This window comes from Lynx canadensis, chromosome D2 (genome assembly GCF_007474595.2).
Source record: "Lynx canadensis isolate LIC74 chromosome D2, mLynCan4.pri.v2, whole genome shotgun sequence".
Lineage (NCBI taxonomy): Eukaryota > Metazoa > Chordata > Mammalia > Carnivora > Felidae > Lynx > Lynx canadensis.
Window position 1 is genome coordinate 47,839,278 of NC_044313.2, and position 12,004 is coordinate 47,851,281.

Consider the following 12,004-nt stretch of genomic DNA (forward strand, 5'->3'; position numbering starts at 1 on the left):
TTGTTCAAAGCAGATTCCCAGCCAGGGAAAGGTGGTGATGGGGGGCGGCGGTGCTCAAGGTAGGCGAGGAGACAAGAAGGGGCATAACTCATGGGAGGCGTCTTGCAAGAGTTTGGCCCAGCCAAGCAGTCAGTGTTTAGGAAGGCTGTGGCCCTTACAAAGAACTTGACCATAAATTAGGAACAGGGTCAATGCCCATTGTCCAGCTTTGATCCCAACTGGAAGGACTGGGGCAAGACAGAAGGGGGCTTGTGACTGGGTGGGAAGGCTTGAAATTGGTGGAGAGGGGAGAGGACTAACAGGGAGCACTTCTTAATGCCGGAGGCTCTATCAGGAGTTCGTGGGACTGTGGGTATGAGCTTGTGTTTGAATGTGTGGAGGAATGAAGTTTCAGAAAGTAACTACGCAGAGTTGTTCACTAATGAGCCTTGGAGCTGGCCTTGCTGCCCCATGCGGTTTGACAGAACAACTGAATGTGTGTGGGATACTAAGAGCGTTAGAAAATAGCCTTGTCTAAAATAGAGTTGACTCTAGTTTCTTAGTAGCTTTTTCCCTTCCTCATTTCTTCAGCACGATAGGTAGCTTTGTTACTAACCAAGTGCCCAATCTAGAAGGTGGGAGTCATCCTTGACCCTCCGTGCTTCTTATACTTCGAGCCCAATACAGGGAGCCTGATACCGACTCCTTTTTCTCTCATGTTCCACAGCCACAGGTGACCGGTTTCTTAGCCAAAATATAAGAGATCAGCTTGTATAACACATTGTTCAGATTGTTCACATTGGTCCTGTGCCAGCTACCTCCAGATTAAAGATTGTAAGGGCTTATCCCAATTGCAATCAATGGCCATTCACCCTTTATCTAATTCTTCTCATTTCCACAGATCCCTCTGAGCTGGCTTCCCTCTGAGGACTGTGCTAGTTTCTGAGTGAAAGGCCTGAGAAAATTAAAACTTAAAAGCTTCAGTTACGGGAAACTGAAACCTAACCAAGCTTAACCAGCTTGTTCCGCTTCTGTACAATTGCTTGGCGCGCCCGTGTATTTCTGATCAATCATAGTTGCCTGGCACAACCGTATATTCTTGATCAACCATTGTTACTTGGCACATCCGTGTATTTCTGATCAATCATTATTGCTTGGCACATCCGTGTATTCCTGATTTTCCCATGACTTGTTTGTACTTGTCTATAAAAGGGGTGTAAAAACCTCTCTCAGGACCTCTCGGCGTCACCGGCAATGAGGGCGCAGAGGTCCAGGTTCGAACCTGCAATAAATGACCCTTGCTGCTTAGCTTTGACTCTGGATTCTGGTGGTTTGTTTTTGGGGGTCTCTTAGACTCTGGGCGTTTCATTTGGTGCGTTGGCCGGGAAGGCCCCCCCCCCAAACCCACCAGACCCCAAGTCAACGGGTCATTTCTGAGACCGATCGGTGAGTGAGCCGGCTCTGTCTGTGTCTGTGTCTGTATCTGTGTCTGTATCTGTGTCTGTGTCTGTGTCAGTTGTCTGTCCGTTTCTGGCTCTCCCGCGCGGGATCTGTATCAGTGACTGACCTAGCCCTGGCGGACGCGCTATAGGGAAGTCAGTCGGGACCAGTAGGAGACGTCCTCTGGCTCCCATCTGGGGCACTATTCTGGCCCATCAGAACTTTTTGTTCGGGTTACGGACACCCGTTCTGTATCTGGTCTCTTCTCCAAGGCACTTTCTGTTTGCCGCCGCGCTTGCGATTTAACTTGTCTCTTCTCCCCTGCAGGTATATCCAACTCGCTTCCGGAACAGAAACTAACTTGGCCCATTTATTTTTTCCTATACAGGTTATGGGACAGAACCAGAGTACACCTCTCTCCCTTCTTCTAGCTAATTTCAAGGATGTCCGGGCTGGAAGAGGGGAGAGAGGCCATAACCTAAGCCTGGACATCCGCCGGTCGAGACTCTTCACTTTCTGCTGGTCTGGGTGGCCCACTTTCGGGGTGGGCTGGCCTACTGAGGGCACTTTTTGTTTGCCTATAGCTGCCAGGGTCAGGGCCACCCAGACCAGGTTCCCTACATCCCCGTCTGGAAAGATCTTGTTGAAAACCCTCCACCCTATCTTCCCCCTCCCCTTGCACCCCAGGCCCTTCCGCAGCGGCCGCCCCACCTGTTGCCCCGCTGGTTGCCCCTCAAGGGGAACCAGGGGGGGGGGCGGGAAGCGGCAGCTGTGCCAGAACCAGGGAGGCTACAGGCAGCAGCCGTGCCTAGCCCTGTTAAAAATAAAACCAACCGTGAAGGGCCAGCCGGCCAAACTCGCGGGCGCACCCAGTGTGAGCCAAGCTCTCGCCTCCCCCACTCCACTGTAGCCTTACCCCTGCGGGAAATAGGACCCCCCGATGAAACGGGCAATCCCCGACTCCAGTATTGGTCCTTCTCCACCAGTGACCTATATAATTAAAAAACCCAAAATGCTCGGTTTTCTGATAACCCTAGAGATCTTATAGCCCTCCTAGAGAGCATAATGTTCACCCACCAGCCTACCTGGGATGACTGCCAACAGCTTTTGCGAATCCTGTTCACCACGGAAGAAAGGGAGAGAATTCAACTTGAAGCGCGGAAGCTGGTCCCGGAGGAAGATGGTCGACCCACTGTTAACCCTGACCTCATTAATGCAGCGTTTCCCCTGACTCGGCCTGATTGGGACTACAACTCGGCAGAAGGTAGGGGACGACTGCTCATTTATCGCCAGACTCTAATGGCGGGTCTCCGGGCTGCAGCACGCAAGCCCACCAATTTGGCCAAGGTGTACTCGGCAATACAAGGTAAGACAGAGAGCCCTGCCAACTTTTTAAAAAGATTAATGGAAGCCTTTAGGCAGTACACTCCCATGGACCCTGAGGCCCCTGAAAATCTGTCTTTTGTAAACCAGGCTGCCCCTGACATCAAAAAGAAACTCCAAAAATTAGAGGATTTAGAAGGAAAACAGATCCAAGATTTACTCCGCATTGCTCAGCGGGTATATAATAATCGGGACGCTCCAGAGGATAAGCAGAAAACTCGCCCCCCAGGCGCCCCCTAGACAAAGACCAATGCGCCTACTGTAAAGAAAAAGGACATTGGATTCGTGACTGTCCCAAAAAGAAGCAACTGCGCTCGGGGTCAGAGCCATGGCAAACCAAAGCGGCCCCCATCCTATTTACCCAGAACTCAGGAATTCCTGGGGTCTGCGGGATTCTGCTGGTTGTGGATCCCAGGTTTTGCTGAAATGGCCAAACCCCTTTACGCAGTCTCTAAAAACCAACCATCATTTGAATGGTCTGCGGAAGCTGAGCAGGCATTCCAACAGATAAAGAGAGCTCTCCTATCGGCCCCAGCTCTAGGACTGCCCGATATCTCTAAGCCCTTCCACTTATATGTGGATGAGCATAAAGGCATAGCCAAGACAGTGCTAACCCAGCATCCAGGTCCGTGGCCCAGACCAGTGGCCTATCTCTCAAAGAAAAAAAAAAAAAAAAACTGGACCCTGTAGCCGCAGGATGGCCCCCTTGTCTCCGGATAATAGCGGCTACAGCCCTAATGGTTAAAGACGTCGATAAGCTGTCCCTGGGTCAAGAGTTACATGTCACCACACCCCACGCCATCGAAGGAGTACTCAAGCAGCCCCCCGATAGGTGGATGAGCAATGCTCGGATGGTCCACTATCAGGGACTCCTGTTAAATCCCTTGCGGACCACATACACCCCTCCCCGAACTCTAAACCCGACCTCGCTGCTACCTGACCTTGACCTGGACTCCCCGCTCCATGACGGTGCCGACATCCTAGTGCAGATCCATGGAACAAGGAAAGATCTACAGGACCGGCCATTACCTGATGCTGAGGTCACCTGGTTTACTGACGGAAGCAGCTTCGTCCATCAAGGACAGAGGTATGCGGTATGCGGGGGCAGCAGTGACATCTGAGACTGAAGTGATATGGGCAGAGGCTCTGCCCATAGAGACTTATGCCCAAAGGGCAGAACTAATTGCATTGACCCAAGCATTAAGAATGGGGCGGGACCGCAAAGTGACTGTATATACAGACAGCCGGTATGCCTTTGCCACGGCCCATATACATGGGGCAATATACCGTGAGAGGGGACTACTCACTGCTAAAGGCAAAGACATCAGAAATAAAGATAAAATTCTGGCCCTATTGGCCGCTATTTGGGCCCCTAAAAAACTGACTAACCTCGCTGACCAGACTGCATGCCAGGTAGCACAAAACCCCATTCAAGTACTCCCTGCGCAGCTACCAGACCCAGGGCCCCGAGATTTACCCCCATAGCCTGAATACTCAGAAGATGATCTTATCTGGATGCGCGAGTTCCCCATGACCCAAGTTACAGACGGATGGTGGAGGGACTCCAGAGACCGCCTTATCCTTCCCGAAAAATTGGGCCACGCAATCCTGACAAAAATACTCCAGAACGTGCACCCACACGCCACAGCCCAAGGCCACTGAAAAAGAGGAACCATACCAGGAGCCCACTGGGAAGTGGACTTCACCGAGGTAAAGCCCGGCAAATACGGCTATAAATACTTAGTGTTCGTAGACACTTTTTCAGGATGGACTGAAGCCTTTCCAACCAAGAAGAAAACGGCGCAGATAGTAGCCAAAAAGATCCTAGAAAAAATCCTGCTCAGGTATGGTTTTCCAGTCATGATAGGGTCAGACAATGGACATGCATTTATCTCTAAGGTAAGTCAGGGATTGGCTTCCGTACTTGGGGCAGATTAGAAATTACATTGTGCCTACTGGCCCCAAAGCTCAGGACAAGTAAAAAAATAAATAAATAAAACATTAAAAGAGACCCTTACTAAATTGACTATGGAGACTGGCGCTAATTGGGTAGAGTTACTCCCCTACGCTCTGTACAGGGTTCGCAACTCCCCATACAAGTTGGGACTTACACCCTATGAAATCATGTTTGGCCGACCCACACCTATCATACCTACCTCATCATACCTACCTCATTCAATTAGACCAAGATAACAGCCTCTTGTCTTTTCTCAGGGCTCTACAGCGGGTTCATGAGGCCGTGTGGCCTAAACTAAAAGAACTGTATGAGACAGAGCTCCCACCCACTCCTCATCAGTATCATCCAAGAGACTGGGTCCTCGTCAAGCGACACAGACAAGAAAACCTCGAACCCAGGTGGAAAGGACCTTACCAAATCATCCTGACGACTCCCACTGCCATCAAGGTAGATAACCTCCCCACCTGGATTCACCACACCCACGTAAAACCTGTCGACCTGCTGTCTGACTTCGTGGGACACACTGATAAAAATATTACTTGGACTGTAAACCGGAGTAAGAAAAACCCCCTCAAACTAACCTTGCGCCGTGCCTCCCCCAAACATGTTCAAGATAGCAACCCTTGTCCTACTAGCCCTCAACCTTAAACTCCTAGAGGGAGGACTAAATGCCCCCGTTGACAAACAGAAATTGTATGAAGCTCTGTATGGGAGGCCCTGTGATTGCAGAGGTGGCATAGTTAAAACCCTTACCCTGCCACATGGTAAAAGACTAGTAGCTGGCTCTGTAGGAAGGGGTGGTCTCACTATCAGCGAAGATACACTCAAACCCAAGACTGTGGGACCACAATTGCTCACTTAACCCAGACCTATGACATCACAGGACCCCAAAAACAGCAGTGGTTATGTGTTGACAAACCTAAGCCCCTGCACCCCACAGCAGAATGCCCTTGCTCTACTTTCCAGGAGTCGATGCATAGCTCTTGTTATGACTCCTATCAGCAATGTATAGGGCCAGACAACTCCACCACCTACTTTACAGCTATCCTACAGAGTAACAGGGCAGCAAAAGCTAGTGATAATAATATGCAACTTCAAGCCGGCTGCCGTGGCTCAGTTGGAGCCGCTGTCTGCTGGAACCCCCATGCCCATCCCTAGTTTAAACTTTGCAACTGGCAGATCCAAATGAGCTGTGGTTGTTATCCCCCTCCTGACAAGCCTAGGAATTACAGGTGCATTAACTATCGGGACAGCAGGATTAGGAGTCTCCATACACTCCTATCTTTGACTCTCTCGGCAACTAATTAATGATGTCGAGGCCTTGTCAGGGACAATCCAGGATCTGCAGGATCAGCTAGATTCCCTAGCAGAAGTGGGGTTACAAAATAAAAGAGGGTTAGATCTGCTAACCGCAGAACAAGGCAGCATCTGCTTAGCCCTACAAGAAAAATGTTGCTTTTATGCCAATAAATCAGGAATAGTTCAGACCAAAATTAAATAGCTCCAAGAGGATCTCGCACACCGAACAAAATAATAAACTTTATCAGGGACAGACTAAACACCATTCAGGTTATGGTCTTTAGACCACAGTATCAGCTCCTAGACATAGAAAGCGAGCTTGATTAGGTAACACTGTAGGACCCAAGATTGGGTCCTCAGGTACTTGAGAAAGGGGGGAATGAAAGGCCTGAGAAAATTAAAACTTAAAAGCTTCAGTTACGGGAAACTGAAACCTAACCAAGCTTAACCAGCTTGTTCCGCTTCTGTACAATTGCTTGGCGCGCCCGTGTATTTCTGATCAATCATAGTTGCCTGGCACAACCGTATATTCTTGATCAACCATTGTTACTTGGCACATCCGTGTATTTCTGATCAATCATTATTGCTTGGCACATCCGTGTATTCCTGATTTTCCCATGACTTGTTTGTACTTGTCTATAAAAGGGGTGTAAAAACCTCTCTCAGGACCTCTCGGCGTCACCGGCAACGAGGGCGCAGAGGTCCAGGTTCGAACCTGCAATAAATGACCCTTGCTGCTTAGCTTTGACTCTGGATTCTGGTGGTTTGTTTTTGGGGGTCTCTTAGACTCTGGGCGTTTCATGAGAACACAAACCAGTGTGAGAGGCGGTCAGTACCATTGAAATGCACTCTTCCAGATGGCGGGCAAAGGCACAAGCAAGCAGATAAATCAGGACACAAGCTCCAAAGGGCCAGTTTGGTAGGTAGTGCCACTAACTTTTTACATGGAGAGACGCCACCTAGAGCTGCATGGAAGTGAAAGACTCAGAGCAAACGACACCCACACAAGAACAAAGGTGCAGAATTGATGGTGGGTGGGCAGGAGGAACATGTGAGCAGAGCAGTGAAGATGGGAATACCCTCAGGAAGCTTGAAGAATAGTAGGTCTGGGCAGGGGTCTGGGGGAGGGAGGTTGAGCAACGTCAGGTCTGGACCAGGTTGTGAAGCACATTACATCCCAAGCTAAGAAGTTTAAACCGTGTCTGCTGACAACGGGAGTGGAAATGAGATCTGCACGTGGACAAACTTCACTGGGAATGAGGGATGAGGATGTGGCCCTCTGTCACAGGGAGAAGTTTTAAGAGGTTTTAAAGCATGGTATTTAGGCTGCTGTTGTCCTAGTCTAGGCCTGAGGTAATGAGGGTCTGAGCCTGGGTCGTGGCAGTGGAAATCTACTCCGTGAACGTTTGTCTTGGGTTGACCACGCACGCGCCAAGAACTGAACTAGGTTCTTATGGGGAACATGGATGTGAGCGATTGATGGTCCCGCCTCCCGTCCCTCGCAGGGAGAGAGTGAGTGATGGGTCTGACACATTCCAGAGGTGGACTTGGAAGCTGATTGAATGGACGTGGAGGGCACAGGAAAAACCTGGATCTGGAACCTCGACAGGGCCATTGAGGGCTCAGGGAGATGAGGTGGGGGCACTGGTGTGAGGTAGGGATGGACACCTTGCCAGCTGGGTGTGTAGCTCGGAGCTCCTCTCTGCTGCTCTCACTGACCCAGGGAGTGGGGTGGCAGGGCGGGGTGGGGAGACACCGGAAGTGACATAATTGATGTTTTTTTAGGAGACCAGAGTCTGAGCCCCATGACTAATGTATACAAGACAATACCATATTCCAAAGTGTCATTAAAGATACACAGGGGCGCCTGGGTGGCTCAGTCGGTTAAGCGTCCGACTTTGGCTCAGGCCATGATCTCACGGTTGGTGAGTTTGAGCCCCGTGTTGGGCTCTGTGCTGACAGCTCAAGAGTCTGGAGCCTGCTTCGGATTCTGTGTCTCCCTTTCTCTCTGTTGCTCGCTTGCTCGCTCTCTCTCAAAAATAAAGATTAAAAAAATTTTTTTTAATATTCAAATGTGGTCCACTAAGAACACAAATCAAAACAAACAGCACAAGCTTTAAAAATTTTGTGAAAGGTTAATTAAACCAAGAATTCAGGTATCTGTGGTATGTTGAATCAAGTTTGTTTCTAAACGTGTATTAGATTGTAACCTTCTGCTGCCACTAGGTGTCACAAAGATTCAGTTTTTAAAAGCTCTACCTCTTGAGGCTGAGGCTTTATAAGATTTCTTTTTGTACAGAGATAAGGTTTTCCAGTATTCACAAATATAATGAACTTCAATCTTAAAATCAGTATGATGAAATACTTAGAATATGCACAAGAGCACACACATTAATATAAGCCATATGTTTTACCCCAACTCAGGTTTAACAAATTTTAACCCTTTACCCTATTTGACAGCTTAAAAAAAAAAAATCTTACAGTTGATGTTCTGTTTGTACTCCTGTATCCCATCCCTCTCGTATCTTGCCCACAGATAACCACTATCATAATAAAATCAGCAGGCGTACTTCCAGACATACATCCCTGATGTCTTCATACAAGGGTTTGTGTATTTCTCAAAAGACAATGTAGATTTTTGGGTGAGATTTTAACTTAGTGTTATGTGGTGTCCTGCTATAGGTGTCATTCTGCAACTTGTTTTTTCTCGTTCAGCATTATATTTTCAAGATTTATCCCTGCTGATTCATGTAGATCTCATTAATTTTAACTGCTCTATAATGTCCCATAGTACCTACTCTTCTATTGGCCACTGTTTACACTGTTTTAAATGCTTCATTTTTTATACGTTCATCCTTGTACACATCTCTTTGTGCAAATGTGTACATTTGAGGAAACCTGGATTGCCTTCACAGTGTCCCTTAACTTTCAATGACACTCTGTCCCAGTAAAGCCAAGATCTGTCAGACCACCTTTGTAGACAATGTATCCAGAACCATGACCCCAGTATTCTAGCAATGTCCTGTTGAAACATGTGGGAGCTGAGGTGTGAGTTTCTCTGGGGCAGCGGTTCTGAACTTGGGCATGGGCCGCAATGTGCTGGAGGGCTTGCTTCTTAAAATGCACCTCCAGGAAGGAAGGCAGTCTTGGGCTGGGACTAGAGAATTCCAGTTCTTTCTTTCTTTCCTTCTTTCTTTCTTTCTTCTTTCTTTCTTCCTTCCTTCCTTCCTTCCTTCCTTCCTTTCTTTCTTTCTATCTGTTTTTTTGTTATTTTATTATTTTATTTTTTAATTTTAATTTTATTTTTTAAATTTACATCCAAATTAGTTAGCATATAATGCAACACTGATTTCAGGAGTAGATTCCTTAGTGCCCCTTACCCATTTAGCCCATCCCTCCTCCCACAACCCCTCCAGTAACCCTCAGTTTGTCCTCCATATTTATGCGTCTCTTCTGTTTTGTCCCCCTCCCTGTTTTTATATTATTTTTTTCCGTTCCCTTATGTGCATCTGTTTTTTTCTCTTAAAGTCCTCATATGAGCGAAGTCATATGATTTTTGTCTTTCTCTGACTAATTTCACTTAGCATAATACCCTCCAGTTCCATCCACGTAGTTGTAAATGGCAAGATTTCATTCTTTTTGATTGCTGAGTAATACTCCATTGTAGATATATGCCACATCTTCTTTATCCATCCATCCATTGGTGGACATTTGGGCTCTTTCCGTACTTTGGCTATTGTGGATAGTGCTGCTATAAACACGGGGGTGCATGTGTCCCTTCAACACAGCACACCTGTATCCCTTGGATAAATGCTTAGTAGTGCAATTGCTGGGTTGTAGGGTAGTTCTATTTTTAGTTTTTTGAGGAACCTCCATACTGTTGTCCAGAGTGGCTGCACCAGCTTGCGTTCCCATAGAGAATTCCATTTCTAACCAGCTCCCCAGCAGTGCTGTTGCCAGCAATCATACATTGGAAAACACGCGCTGACATAGCCACGGCCAGCCTGTGCTCTGCCCGGCGCCCACTTTCCAGCCACTAGACAAAGCTAGATTGCTTTCCAAAGGGGTCACGCGGGTTTCCTAGGTCCTCCTATTGGCAGGGCACGGGCGTTCCTAGTGTGCCATTTCCTTTCCAGTAGTGGGTAATGTCACACAGGATATTTTTGCCCATCACAGATGTCTAATGCGGTGGCTTCTTGGAGGGTTAATTTGCATTTCCCCTGATTAGTAGCGAAGTTACAAATCTTTTTGTGTGCCTTGGACAATGGGTTTGCTCTTCTGGGAATTGTGTGTTTGTATTATTTGCTTACATTTGCTATCGATTTGCTTGTCTCCTTTCTTATTGACTTTCTTTGTCCATTATATGTGTTGGGAAATCTCCCAGGTGGTGGGTTGTCTTTTAACTTGGTTTATGGTGTTTATTGTTGGGCAAAAATGTTAAGTTTTGTTTCAGTTAAATGTACCCTTTTTTTCCCCATTTACACCTTGTGCTTTTTAAAACTATCTTAACAAATTCATGAAACGTTATTAGTTGTCAGTCTGATTTAAGGATTATCTTTATAACAATGATTTCACGTATTTTAGAGTTCTCAACTTAATTGCTTTCAAGTATAGTCAATAATCAAACTGACAATTTAAACATCAGGTAAAGCATGGGGTCCCTGGCTGGTCCAGTCAGTGGAGCGTGTGACTCAGTCTCAGGATTGTGTGTTGGAGCCCCACGTCAGGTGTGTGGAGATTAGCTAAAAATAAAATATTTAAAAAAAACCCCAGGGGGCTCCTGGGTGGCTTAGTCGGTTAAAAGCCCAACTTTGGCTCCAGGTTATGATCTCGGGGTTTGTGGGTTTGAGCCCTGCTCTGCTGACAGCTCAGAGCCTGGAGCCTGCTTTGGTTTCTGTCTCCCTCTCTCTGCCCCTCCCCAACTCATGCCTCTGTCTCTGTCTCTGTCTCTGTCTGTCTCTCTCTCTCAAAAGTAAACCAACATTTGGGGTGCCTGGGTGGCTCAGTCGGTTAAGCGCCCGGTTATGATCTCACGGTTTGTGGGTTCGAGCCCTGGGTCGGGCTCTGTGCTGACAGTTTAGAGCCTGGAGACTGCTTCGGATTCTGTGTCTCCCTCTCTCTGCCCCTCCCCTGCTCACGCTCTGTCTCTCTCTGTCTCTCAAAAATAAATAAAGATGTTCTAAAAAATTAAAAAAACCAAACATTTAAAAAATCAGGTAAAGCATAATTAATCAGTTAGAATAATAAAAACAATTCTAGTTCATTGCTTGTACATCAGCGATAATGCCGGAATGATTTTTTAAGTGCCAAAAATGAATCTATTGCAGTCTAAACATCACAACCTATTTTTCCCCCCAGTTAATATTTTTGGCCTTTTAATTGAATGATTAACACTTTCTTCAAGGGCACAGGAAGAAGAGCTTTTGGTCAGAAGTCTCCAAAGTCTAAGTTAGTGCAGGAGAAGTAAAAGGGGGAAAGGTACACAGGGAATGACTTCCAGCGTAGCTAGGCTGATGGTGGTCCGCAGATGCGATTTTATGAGTCACGAGAAATGCTAACCCGTTTCAGGTTATCTCCCTGTGCTCACCCCGGCTGGGACAACACCAGCTAGACATTTATTTGCATCAACACTATTTTGGAATTCAGTTAACTGTGACGTTATGGTTTATTTGTTCAAGAGGAAGAGACAGCACTTACCATGTGCCCTGCGTGGTATGCAAAAAAATGCTTTGCATTACCTCTAATCCCTTTGTAAGGTAGATATTATCCCCATTTTACAGAAGCAGAAATGGAAGTTCAGAGAGCTATTTTAGCTTCTGAGATTCTCCAAGCTGATCATTGAGAGAGCTGATACGCAAACACAGATTTTTCTGGCTTTAAAATTTTCTTGTTACCACTGTGTTCTCTCAGGAACATTTCTCCAGAGTCTACTCTTTGTAGGTATTA

The 12,004-nt window shown here is 47.0% G+C and overlaps 1 long non-coding RNA gene across 1 annotated transcript; it reads left to right on the forward strand.

Annotated features, from left to right (window-relative positions):
- Nucleotides 1-1,970: 1,970 nt before the first annotated feature.
- LOC115527144 lies at nucleotides 1,971-4,567 on the forward strand. The gene is made up of 2 exons (XR_003972848.1): nucleotides 1,971-2,785; nucleotides 3,792-4,567. It is a non-coding gene; the product is annotated as an uncharacterized LOC115527144 (long non-coding RNA).
- The last annotated feature ends 7,437 nt before the right edge of the window (nucleotides 4,568-12,004 follow it).